General features: G+C 42.5%; 1 protein-coding gene across 2 annotated transcripts in view; it reads right to left on the reverse strand.

Annotated features, from left to right (window-relative positions):
* The window catches only part of LOC126481110 (facilitated trehalose transporter Tret1-like), a 69,285-nt gene extending 67,454 nt beyond the window's left edge, over nucleotides 1-1,831 (reverse strand). For both annotated transcript variants that reach the window (XM_050104634.1, XM_050104633.1), the window contains exon 1: nucleotides 1,569-1,831. The gene's annotated coding sequence lies outside the window, so the exon portion shown is untranslated. The remainder of the gene's footprint in view (nucleotides 1-1,568) is intronic.
* Between the last annotated feature and the right edge of the window lie 9,954 nt (nucleotides 1,832-11,785).

An 11,785-nucleotide genomic window follows, 5' to 3' on the forward strand; every position in this document is an offset into this window, starting at 1 on the left:
TGCACAAACTGATGTCTCGATTATGTCCCATAAATATTGGATGGGACTCGTGTCGAGTAGTCTGTCTTTCCAAATCATTTGCTCGTATCGTCCAGAACCTCCTTCAAACCAATTGCGAACAACTGCGGCCTGGTGACATGTTACATTGTCATCCAGAAAAATTACATCGTTCTTTGGGAATATGAAGCAATGAATGGCTGCAAATGGTCTCCAACTAACCGAACGTAACCATTTCTAGTCAATGATAGGTTCAGTTGGACCAGAGGATCTTGTCCATTCTATGTAAACACAGTCCACACCATCGTGAAACCACTAAACTGCACAATGCCTTGTTACCGAGCGGGGTGGCGCAGTGGTTAGACACTGGACTCGCATTCGGGAGGACGACGGTTCAATCCCGCGTCCGGCCATCCTGATTTAGGTTTTCCGTGATTTCCCTAAATCACTCCAGGCAAATGCCGGGATGGTTCCTCTGAAAGGGCACGGCCGACTTCCTTCCCAATCCTTCCCTAATCCGATGAGACCGATGACCACGCTGTCTGGTCTCCTTCCCCAAACCAACCAACCAACCAACAATGCCTTGTTGACAACCTAGGTCATGGCTTTGTGAGGTCTGCGCCACACGCAAACCCTACCATCAGCTCTTATCAACTGGAATTGAGACTTATCTGACCAGGCTACGGCTTTCCAGTCGTCTGAGATCCAACTGATGTGATCACGAACGCTGGAGAGGCGCTGCAGACGATGTCGTGCTGTTACCAAAGACACTCGCGTCCCTCGTCTGTTGCCTTTTAACTCGAAATTTCGCCCCACCGTCCTAACGGATACGTTCATCGTACGTCGCACATTGATTTCAGCGTTATTTCACACAGTGTTGCTTGTCTGTTAGCACTGACAACTCTAGGCAGATCTGCTGCTCACGGTCGCTAAGTGAAGACCGCCGGTCGCTACCTTGTCCTTGGTGAGATGTAATGCCTGAAATTTGGTGTTCTCGACACACTCTTTACCCTGTGGATATCGGAGTACCGAATTCCATAAAGATCCGAAATAGAATGTCCCATGCGTCTAGCTCCAACTACCATTCCGCCTTCAAAGTCTGTTAATTTCCGTCGTCTGTTTATAATCATATCGGAAACTTTTCACGTGGATCACCTGAGTACAAATGACAGTACCGCGCCCGCATCTCGTGGTCGTGCGGTAGCGTTCTCGCTTCCCACGCCCGGGTTCCCGGGTTCGATTCCCGGCGGGGTCAGGGATTTTCTCTGCCTCGTGATGGCTGGGTGTTGTGTGATGTCCTTAGGTTAGTTAAGTTTAAGTATTTCTAAGTTCTAGGGGACTGATGACCTAAGATGTTAAGTCCCATAGTGCTCAGAGCCATTTGAACCATTTGACAGTACCGCGAGTTCAGTACCATTTGTACTTGTGTAGGCGACACTACCGCCATCTGCGTATGTCTGTATACATATCCCATGATTTTTGTCACCTCAGCGCATAGCAAATAATACCGATTAGTTATAAGGCACTGTGGAAGGCGTAAAAATGGGACGAAAATGATTCAGTCGACTTACCTCACATCAGCGTGCTGCGACGAAAGCAAAGAAGTCACCTGAATAAATATTCCGTAAATCATAAATGCATCTGAGAATTCAGATCATCAACTCCAAAACCATCACCAGCTCCTCATTTGATTTAGTTGTAACAGAATTACCAGGCCATTATGTGACCGGTAGCGAAAAGTCTTATTGCTGCTTCTTCCGGGTCAACACGCCCGGCACCTAGCAGTTGACTGTAGTATACATCTGGTATGACGCTAGGCATGCGTAGCACTGGCCACTGCATCGTGTTTAGAACTACGGCCCCGCTCACACCACTGCACTGCCAAACAACTTGTTATCTTCACTTAAAGCCCCTTCACACGCACCAATTTATCGGGCGACCGACCGACCGACCAATTTCGTGGCAGCCTACGCACATCCCGACCGACTGCGTGCCCTCAGCGATTACAGCGCAGCCCTGTTGTTGTGATTTGGTTTTCTTAAGTTCATTGTGTTTATGCTCTACTAGATCCCGCTTGGCTTTATACAGAAACAAAAACGAGGGTTTGCCTTCACTGTTTTAGAGGTAAAAAAAAAAAGCTGAGAGAAAGCTCTGAGCAAAGAGGTGGCTAATCCAAGGAAAGAAATTCACATACTTTCTGTTACTTAAGCAGCTGGGAGCCAATTACTTTCGTAATTATCTAAGAATTGGGAAATAATGCATATCGTAGCTACTGAACATCAACAAACGATTCTTAACGAAAAAGCATACAGCCACAACAGAGACTGCAAGCTACGAAGGAGAGGCTATTAGCTACTTTAAGATTTCTAGCCACTGGCAGAAGTTAAGAGGACTTCAAATTCACTGCTGTTGTATCTCCATAATTGTAACCCCACAATTATTATCTAAAATGATTACAGAAACTTGCATCGTGTTTTGCAGTTGACTTAGGAAATACATCGGGATAAAACAAAACAAATAAAAGAAAAGTACTTCACGTAAACCTCATTAATTTATCGTTAGTGCGTAGAAGCGCTGTAACAAATAGTGTACGAAAAGTCCGGGCTCATAATCGCTATTTGCCGGTCTTGATGGTCGGTTCCTATTTGAGCTAGGAACATGGGGTAAAAAGGTTTTGGTTTAGTCCGAACCAGCGGCCTTTTTTGCAGCCATTCGAACATCTGTTTTACTGTAGCCATAGAAATTCTTCCAATCCATATGTCGCATACAGCAAACGGGTGCTTAACAGTATTGGTCAAAAACAGTCTTGGTTGCAATTTTAGTTTTTTATTTTTCAACTACGCGTTTCGCCTTATTTAGGCATCTACAGGTTGATCTTAATTTGGTATTCCTTAGAACGATCCTTTGGACAGTGTAACCAAAGAGCATCGTCGAATACATCAGGGCAACATCGCCTTCGTTAAACTCAGTAAAAACTTTTCTAGATGGACGCGAGTGACTCCAAGACCTGCATAACGCATCCCAGTTCACAGGAGCGAGTAACAGAATAACATGGGGCTCAGGTAGTAAGCTTCTTTCCTCATTGCACACGTTTATGGACAAACAAAGAACACGTAGGTGAGATTTTTGGAAAACCTGAACATTAAAAATGTTGTGCGTCTGAGTTGAAAGCTGAAAATGTGACGAACAAGAAGCAGTGCCAGGAAGCAAACAAGTACTGGTGTCGGAGTTCCAACTTCATTTGCTATCTATACAAATACAGTAAAACTCGAATAAAATGCATTACGAAACCATTATTTTCACATCACATCCTTCTCTTATTGATTATTCGAAATATGTCAACAAAAACAAGTTCCATTAACAAGGCCAAATGTGTCGTATTACTAGAGCAAATACGCATTCGCGAACAGAAAAACGTTCGAATGGTTCAAATGGCTCTGAGCACTATGGCACTTAACATCTGAGATCATCAGTCCCCTGGAACTTAGAACTGATTAAACCTAACTAACCTAAGGACATCACACACGTCCATGCCCGAGTCAGGATTCGAACCTGCGACCGTAGCAGTCCCGCGGTTCCGGACTGAAGCGCCTAGAACCGCTCGGTCACAGCGGCCGGCTAAAAACGTTCGAAATTGCCTTCCTTACACTACATTATTCAAATAAGCACTGTAATTTTTACTATTTAAAACATCTGTCGCGTGCACACGACAGAAATAATGAACAAGGAGCAATCGCAAACAGTAGTCTCTTAATGTTTTGGGCTATTTAAGATGGCGGCAGCCCCCGCCCAATGTGGCTTGAAAACAACGTACAGCGTAAGTCTATAGCACAATGTCCCTTCTTTTTTTTATCTCCTTGCTTAAAATCATCGAAAAATCTTTGAACGTGCAAAAAGATATATGTACCAAACCAGAATTATGCCCAGCACTGTACAAAAAGATATACCATTCGATCGCTGACCAAACATAAAATTGAACGAACATTGTTATAAAAATAATTATCAGAAAAATACTCACCTTATTTCTAACCGATATAAAATGTTTTACTGTATTTGCTCCAAAAACAACTATTCTATCTTGTAGAAAATCTATTTCCGAACAAAACAAGTTTAAGATCGTCAGTTCTCGCAAAGTGTTCAAAAGTTGATAGTATCTTGTCGCCCGTACATTGTCTCGCAGTTCTTCTCCTTATTTCAGCCAGTCATAATCAGACTTAATTCGGATTGTTTGTTGCAGTATTTCGTGCGAAAATTATCCAAGTGAGTTTTTATAGCGGGGGTTTCTTAATTTTCAGCTTTATGTTATTTCGTAGTTTATATAAACAACGACAAGAATTTTAAGATAAGAGATAATAACAAAATGTATGATTTTCAGCAGTTTATTATTTGTTGCGCGAATCGTTTAGCTTGCGATATAATATGCGTTTAAATTGGCTTATCTATAATATAGGGTCGTATCGTAAGTTTATTTACCTAATATAAACTACTTACAAACATTATTCTCATAAACTTCGCACAGTATTTAATATTTCTTTTTGTGTCGTATATATGTTTTCTGTTATTTTGTGAAAAGTATTAAGTATTTATAGTTACTTTTCACAGGTTGGCGCATACAGTATCGTGCATATATGAATAAAATGCGTCTAACAAAAAAAAAATAAAGAACTAAGCAAAACTTTAAACGATAAAAAAATAAAAGAAAAAATATCAAAAAATAAAATTAAGAGAAATCCACCTGGGGACATGTTTGTTACGTTGACTTTTTGGTGGTGAGGCTTGTACGCTCTCAGGACACAGTAGGCTATACTGGACAGGTTCAACCGTACCAGGCAGGTAATTGTAGAGGAGCCATACTAATTATTCCCAAGTCAAGTTTCGAAAGACAATAAAAAATTCATGTGATAAATACACTTATAATAATGAAGCAAGTATATTTTATGAATTAAGATCCACCGAATGTCGATGCTTCGGTTCTTAGATTTCCATTTTCGATAGAATCGGAAGTAAAACCTAAAAACGGGAATACAAAAGGCCGACAGACTTTTATTCTCACTATGTGCATCACGAAACCATTACGGATCCGTTAAAAAAATGAAACAGTGCTTCATTTCTTGCATTCGTATTGCTACACTCCTCGCCCGACGTGTTCCATAATGATCTGCTGCTTTTAAATTTCTCTAGAAACTCTGTTCTTAAAGATTCGTCGGCCTCGCACCCTGTAACGTTTATTAGAACAGCATTTAATCCCGCGTGCAGTGACAAAAGACGAACTTTTGTCAGGCGATTGGCGCGAAATTTGGGGGAGGGGGGGGGTGGGGGGGGGGGGGGGAGGATGTTCGGCTGTGGTCCCACTCGCTCGACATCCCGACAAGGAAAGTTAGTCGGTGAAAACACCAATATACGTCAAATATGTCCGTCGGTTAGTACTTGTGTAGGGCTCTTTTTAGGGACGAAGCCTGTAGTGCTCATCGCTCACATACCAACTGCCACGCTGCTCAGAAAACCCTACCCCCTTCCCCCCCGGTTGTTGGTTGAAGGAAAAACTCCAAAGATTTTGTCTATCACATAAGGAAAACCCTAACAAACGACGATGACATATCAGTATTGATCATCACGGAGATGGGATCACTGGCACACACCAAAAATTAGACAGCAAGCGTCTTCCAAAATCCTCCTTTCAGAGGCACTGGGCGGCGTCTTCTGTAATGTCAGATTATTGAAAATATTATTTTGCGCCAGGACACATAGTTACTCAGCTGTCCAGCGGCAACCCCTTTATAACGTCATTTTTCTGAGTCGATCACAAGGATTATCCGCTTCTCCAAAAGGAACCAAGGGGCATCACTTAACTGCTATTCAGACATATAGAACACTTATTCGTTGAGTTACTGACTAACTCGTCGACCTCACTTTCCTTAAATTCACTATTAAATATTGGTTACATTTACATCGTGCAAAATTCCGTTCATTACCTGCTTTATAAATCTAGACTACAGATTACTAAGTGCTTAACGGAAATCAATTACCACAGGTACTGCTTTGTAATTACCACAGTTCCTGGCCGTTCCTCCTACATTTTCATCTCTACCAATTTCTCTTCCCTGTGATCATTTCCTTTCCTGAACCCTGATCTCTCCCACAGACATGTCAATAGCATCAATTGATGCGACGCTAGGGTGCGTTTCAGAAGCTAACTTCAGTCTTATAACTTGAAAATATCCTCATTCGCAGGTCTCTTAACTCGAAGCTGCACAATCTGTTTTATCCATATCAGTATAAGATTAGTGACTGTAATAACATTTAGCTGAAATGGAAGGAATCAGATATAAAGAAGACCTGTAATCTTATTGAGAAAATATTAGCACTTGTGTCATTGACCGTGTTATTTGAAACTGTAATAATGACAGAATACTTTGAAGGCATATAACTTTGTAATGCGCGAACTAAACGTTCGAGAAAACGATTTTCTTATACCCAAACCTCCAGATGTCAGACACTCAGACCGGTACCAAACGTTGTTTGTCGATAGGGTATCAAGCAAAACACCGATTTAGTTCGTGATGTGTCTGTCGTCCAGTACAAACTCCGAAAAGTCGTTTTACATGTCAGGAAAATGTTCTCCCATATAACAGGTCCACGCGCAAAAAGAAAAGAAGAAAAAGAAACTGTCATCAGTGAGTTTCGAACTCAGGACTTTTCGTACGACGATCTGACGCTCTATCAACTCACCTATCAGTGATCTTCAGAGCAATAGCTCACTGATACTCTTTTTCTATACTTCGTAGTTCTGCTGTTACTTTTAATTTCCGTTTACGCATGTTCTACTGGACGAAAGCCCACAGCACGAACTAAATCGATGTTTTGGTTAATAGTCTAACGACACACAACGTTTGATACCGATCTGAGTGTCTGACATCTGCAAGTCTGGATGTTAAATATTTTGGCCGTGCAATTTGTGCCGGCCAAATGCATCTCTGTGTCATCGACATATGGCGACAGTCGCACAGGCAATCTAAAGCTCTAATAAGAAAAATGGATAAATATTTAATACAGTGATGATTAATGTTAATGAAATTACACTACTGGCCATTAAAATTGCTACACCATGAAGATGATGTGCTACAGGCGCGAAATTTAACCGACAGGAAGAAGATGCTGTGATATGCTAATGATTAGCTTTTCAGAGCATTCACACAAGGTTGGCGCCGGTGGCGGCACCTACAACGTGCTGACATGAAGAAAGTTTCCAACCGATTTCTCATACACAAACAGCGGTTGACCGGCGTTGCCCGGTGAAACGTTGTTATGATGCCTCGTGTAAGGAGGAGAAATGCGTACCATCACGTTTCCGACTTTGACAAAGGTCAGATTGTAGCCTATCGCGATTGCGGTTTATCGTATCGCGATATTGCTGCTCGCGTTGGTCGAGATCCAATGACTGTTAGCAGAATATGGAATCGGTGGGTTCATGAGGGTAATACGGGACGCCGTGCTGGATCCCAACGGCCTCGTATCACTAGCAGTCGAGATGATAGGCATCTTATCCGCATGGCTGTATCAGATCGTGCAGCCACGTCTCGATCCCTGAGTCAACAGATATGGACGTTTGGCAAGACAACAACCATCTGCACGAACAGTTTGCAGCATCATGGACTATCATCTCGGAGACCATGGCTGCCGTTACCCTTGACACTGCATCACAGACAGGAGCGCCTGGGATGGTGTACTCAACGACGAACCTGGGTGCACGAATGGCAAAACGTCATTTTTTCGGATGAATCCAGGTTCTGTTTACAGCATCATGATGGTCGCATCCGTGTTTGGCGACATCGCGGTGAACGCACATTGGAAGCGTGTATTCGTCATCGCCATACTGGCGTATCACCCGGCGTGATGGTATGGGGTGCCATTGGTTACACGTCTCGGTCACATCTTCTTCGCATTGACGGCACTTTGAACAGTGGACGTTACATTTCAGATGTATTACGACCCGTGGCTCTACCCTTCATTCGATCCCTGCGAAACGCTACATTTCAGAAGGATAATGCACGACCGCATGTTGCAGGTCCTGTACGGGCCTTTCTGGATACAGAAAATGTTCGACTGCTGCCCTGGCCAGCACATTCTCCAGATCTCCCATCAATTCAAAACGTCTGATCAATGGTGGCCGAGCAACTGGCTCATCACAATACGCCAGTCACTACTCTTGATGAACTGTGATATCGTGTTGAAGCTGCAAGCGCAGCTGTACATTTACACGCCATCCAAGCTCTGTTTGACTCAAGGCCGTTATTACGACCAGAGGTGGTTGTTCTGGGTACTGATTTCTCAGAATCTATGCACCCAAATTGCGTGAAAATGTAATCACATGTCAGTTCTAGTATAATATATTTGTCCAATGAATACCCGTTTATCATCTGCATTTCTTCTTGGTGTAACAATTTTAATGGCCAGTAGTGTAGTAGACAACTGACTGAATAAATATATTTTACGATATCTACGTAAAATGCTATATATTACAAAATGGGTACCGCACCTGTAATGGTAAACACGTCTAATTATAACTAGAGCTAAAAGAGAGGTGTGTCTCCTTCGCGACAGCAAGGGAGGCGTAAAGCAGTTATTCATTTATTTAAATAAAACATATCACAGAGATTAGTTAAAGGTTCTTAAACGCAGCTCATCGCTGCTTTATCTATATGGGGTTGTTACACTAGCTCGCTCTGGTCGTCCACGAGACTCAGTAAATACCGGCGTACAGGTCGATGTCGCATTCCTTGATTTCCAGAGGGCGTTCAGTACAGTGCCGCACTGTCGCCTAAAGAATAAAATACGAGCATATGGAACAGGTTTACTGCTGCGTTGAAGAGTTCCTAGTAAACACAACAAAGCATGTCGTTCGTAACGGAAAGCACACTTCAGATGTAAAAATAATTTCGGGCGTACTCCAAGGAAGTGTCAAAGGACCATTAATCTTCACACTATACATAAATGATTTAGTGGATAACGTCTGAAATTCCACGAGACTGCTCAAGGCCGTTGCTGTCGTGTAGGCCTACAGAGAAGTCACAAAGCTTAAAAAAAAATTTATAGCGTAATGCAGTAAGAGGGGACTGATGACTTCAGATGTTAAGTGCCATAGAGCTCAGAACCATTTAAACCATTTGCAGTAAGACGTGCAAAGGACCGACACTTGGTGCAGTTAACCCTCAACATAAACAAATATGTTGAACGGGTCACAAATAGGCAGAAATATCCATTATCACATGATTACACTATTGCAAAACGATCCTTGGAAACAGTCACAGCCACGACCTCATAAAACTAACTGCAGATAATGCAGATGCCAGTTGAGGTTCACAGGAGGAATCTTCAGGAACTGTAGTCCACCCGCGAATCATGTAGCCTTCAAATAGCCTCGTTCGATCAATACTTGAATATTGCTCGTCAGTCTGGGATCTGTACTAGATAGGAGTGATGAAACAAATAGAGAAGATCCAAAGAAGAGCAGCGTGTTTCGTTACAGGTTTATTCAGTAAGTGCGCAAGCGCCACGGAGATGCTTAGCCAACTCCAGTGGCAAGACGCTGCAGGAGAGTCTTTCTGCATCACGGTGCGGTCTACTATAAAAATTCCGAGAGCATACGTGTTTAGAAGTGTCAACCAATGTATTGCTTCCTTATATCTCACGAAAGCATTAAGAAAGTAAAATTAGAGAAATTCTAACTCCCACGAAGATTTACCAACAATTGTTCTTCCTGCGGACCTTTCCTGACTGGAACAGGAAAGTCGGGAAATGATGGTTTTTGTGTCATCTCGTTGTCACTGTATGCTTGTACCACGAAAAGCGAGGGGAGGACGTTGTTTGGTGGCCGGTATTCAATTTCTATAAAACAATTGCTCGTGTGTATTAACAGCGTTCTTTATTCATAAGAAAAAGAAGTTACTTAACTTAAGATAGTACGGGTGTTATGGTACAGGCTCTTCCGCAATACTCCAGGTTAGGCACGTAGCTGGTGAAGTAAAGGTCCCGCTATGTACACTACCATGGACGCTAGGTACCGACTGACTCTGAGCTGGAGGAGGCTGAGCTAAGTACGAATGCGACTTCCACTGTGCTGCGACTGGTGACTCGACTCGTTGACTCACTGGATGACTGATTGGCCTTTCGGTCTGCGGCGGCGATCCAAATACGGGCGGCTGAGAGGCCGCTGGCGGCGCGTTTCTTGTGAGTCTGCCTTTGGCCTCTTTCCTTAGAGGCTCGCTTGCTCACGTGCTTACTATCGATCTTCTCGCAACCTCTTTGACGCCTGGTGTGCTGGCGACAGCTTATGACAGCACAACAGTGGTACACAAGGTGCCATTCGACACACACCTCAGGGCAGCTTGTGCATTGTAGATGTGGATATAATTTAACTGAAATTAATGGCATTCTGGAAGCTTCATTTTCTATAAGTATTTCATTTATTTTTAAAATTGTGTGACTAGTTATACATTTTATTCTTACAAGAAATAAAACTTCTACAAAACTTGCTTTCGTCTAAATCCTAAATTAATATCCCAATAAAATTTTAAATACTAGCTAGTCAATCTAACTTCAGCATCAAGTGGGGGCACCAAGGTAGTCCATTTTTTAAACCTTTTTTATTTTTATTTGTCTATGTGTTTGTAGTCAGGAAATCCAATATTCAGTCTGGGTGCCGATTTGTTCTGGGAAACACTATATATTCATTGGGAAATACTCTTTGCCGTAACAAGTAACCTAAGTACCTTGGTGTCGCCCTTTCCCGTAAAATACATCTTGAAAATACCACTGCCAAGATAAAAACTCGTAACTATATTTTTCAAAACTTGTGTGGAATGACATGGGGAGCTGTATCAGACACCTTTCGCCTATCATCCATTGCGCTGGTCTTTTTACCAGTCGAGAACTGTGCCTCTGTGTGGGTAAACAGCTGCCACACCAACTTTATCGACGTCTAGTTGAATCACACTATACAGTTAATAACTGGGATGCACAGACTCACTTTACAGATGCTGAGCTACAGAGTCTCCATTTTGTGACTGTGGGGCTCTGAACCAGTCAATCAAGCACATTAGAGATGAATGCCTCTTGCGTTCCTGAAAGAGGAATTGCAGCTACTTCATGAAATCTGACGATACAGCTCTTATATAGATTAGGAACTTAGAGATTCACATTTAGTTAGTTTTATATGTAGTTTTGCCTTTCTGTATTCCTGTCACATGCATATACTAAAGTTATATACCTGTATTTTTACACTGCATGTGAGCCATATGAATAAATAAATTAAGAAAACGAAGGTAGTGCTCAGAGCATGACTACAGAAAAGATAGGTCTTTATCTGGTCAAAATACTCGTAAATTAAAGGTGGTGTTAGTAGTAGTGGTAGTAGTAGTAATAATAATTCCTTCATGAATTGTTCGGTAGTACCTGCAGATGTTCCATCTAATGATAAACATCACGTCGATTCTCAATCAAGCTTGTTTACTGATCAGAGCATAATAATACGTTCTCTTCAAAGCACATCTGGAATTGAATTCGAATAAACATATTGTGTCCAAGGAGCGCTATGACACCCGGATCCGCAGACAGACAGAGCGGGAAAATGGCTGTCAGTGCCGCCCCCCCCCACCCCCCGGGCAGTATCATCAGCTTTGGATGATAAAATGAAATGAGTGTATGGCATAGTTACCCGGGAGGCGCCATCCGGGCAAGTTCGGCCGCCAAGTACAAGTCTTATATCAGTCGACGCCACAATGGACGACTT

Source organism: Schistocerca serialis, chromosome 5 (assembly GCF_023864345.2).
Source record: "Schistocerca serialis cubense isolate TAMUIC-IGC-003099 chromosome 5, iqSchSeri2.2, whole genome shotgun sequence".
Classification (NCBI taxonomy): Eukaryota; Metazoa; Arthropoda; class Insecta; order Orthoptera; family Acrididae; genus Schistocerca; species Schistocerca serialis.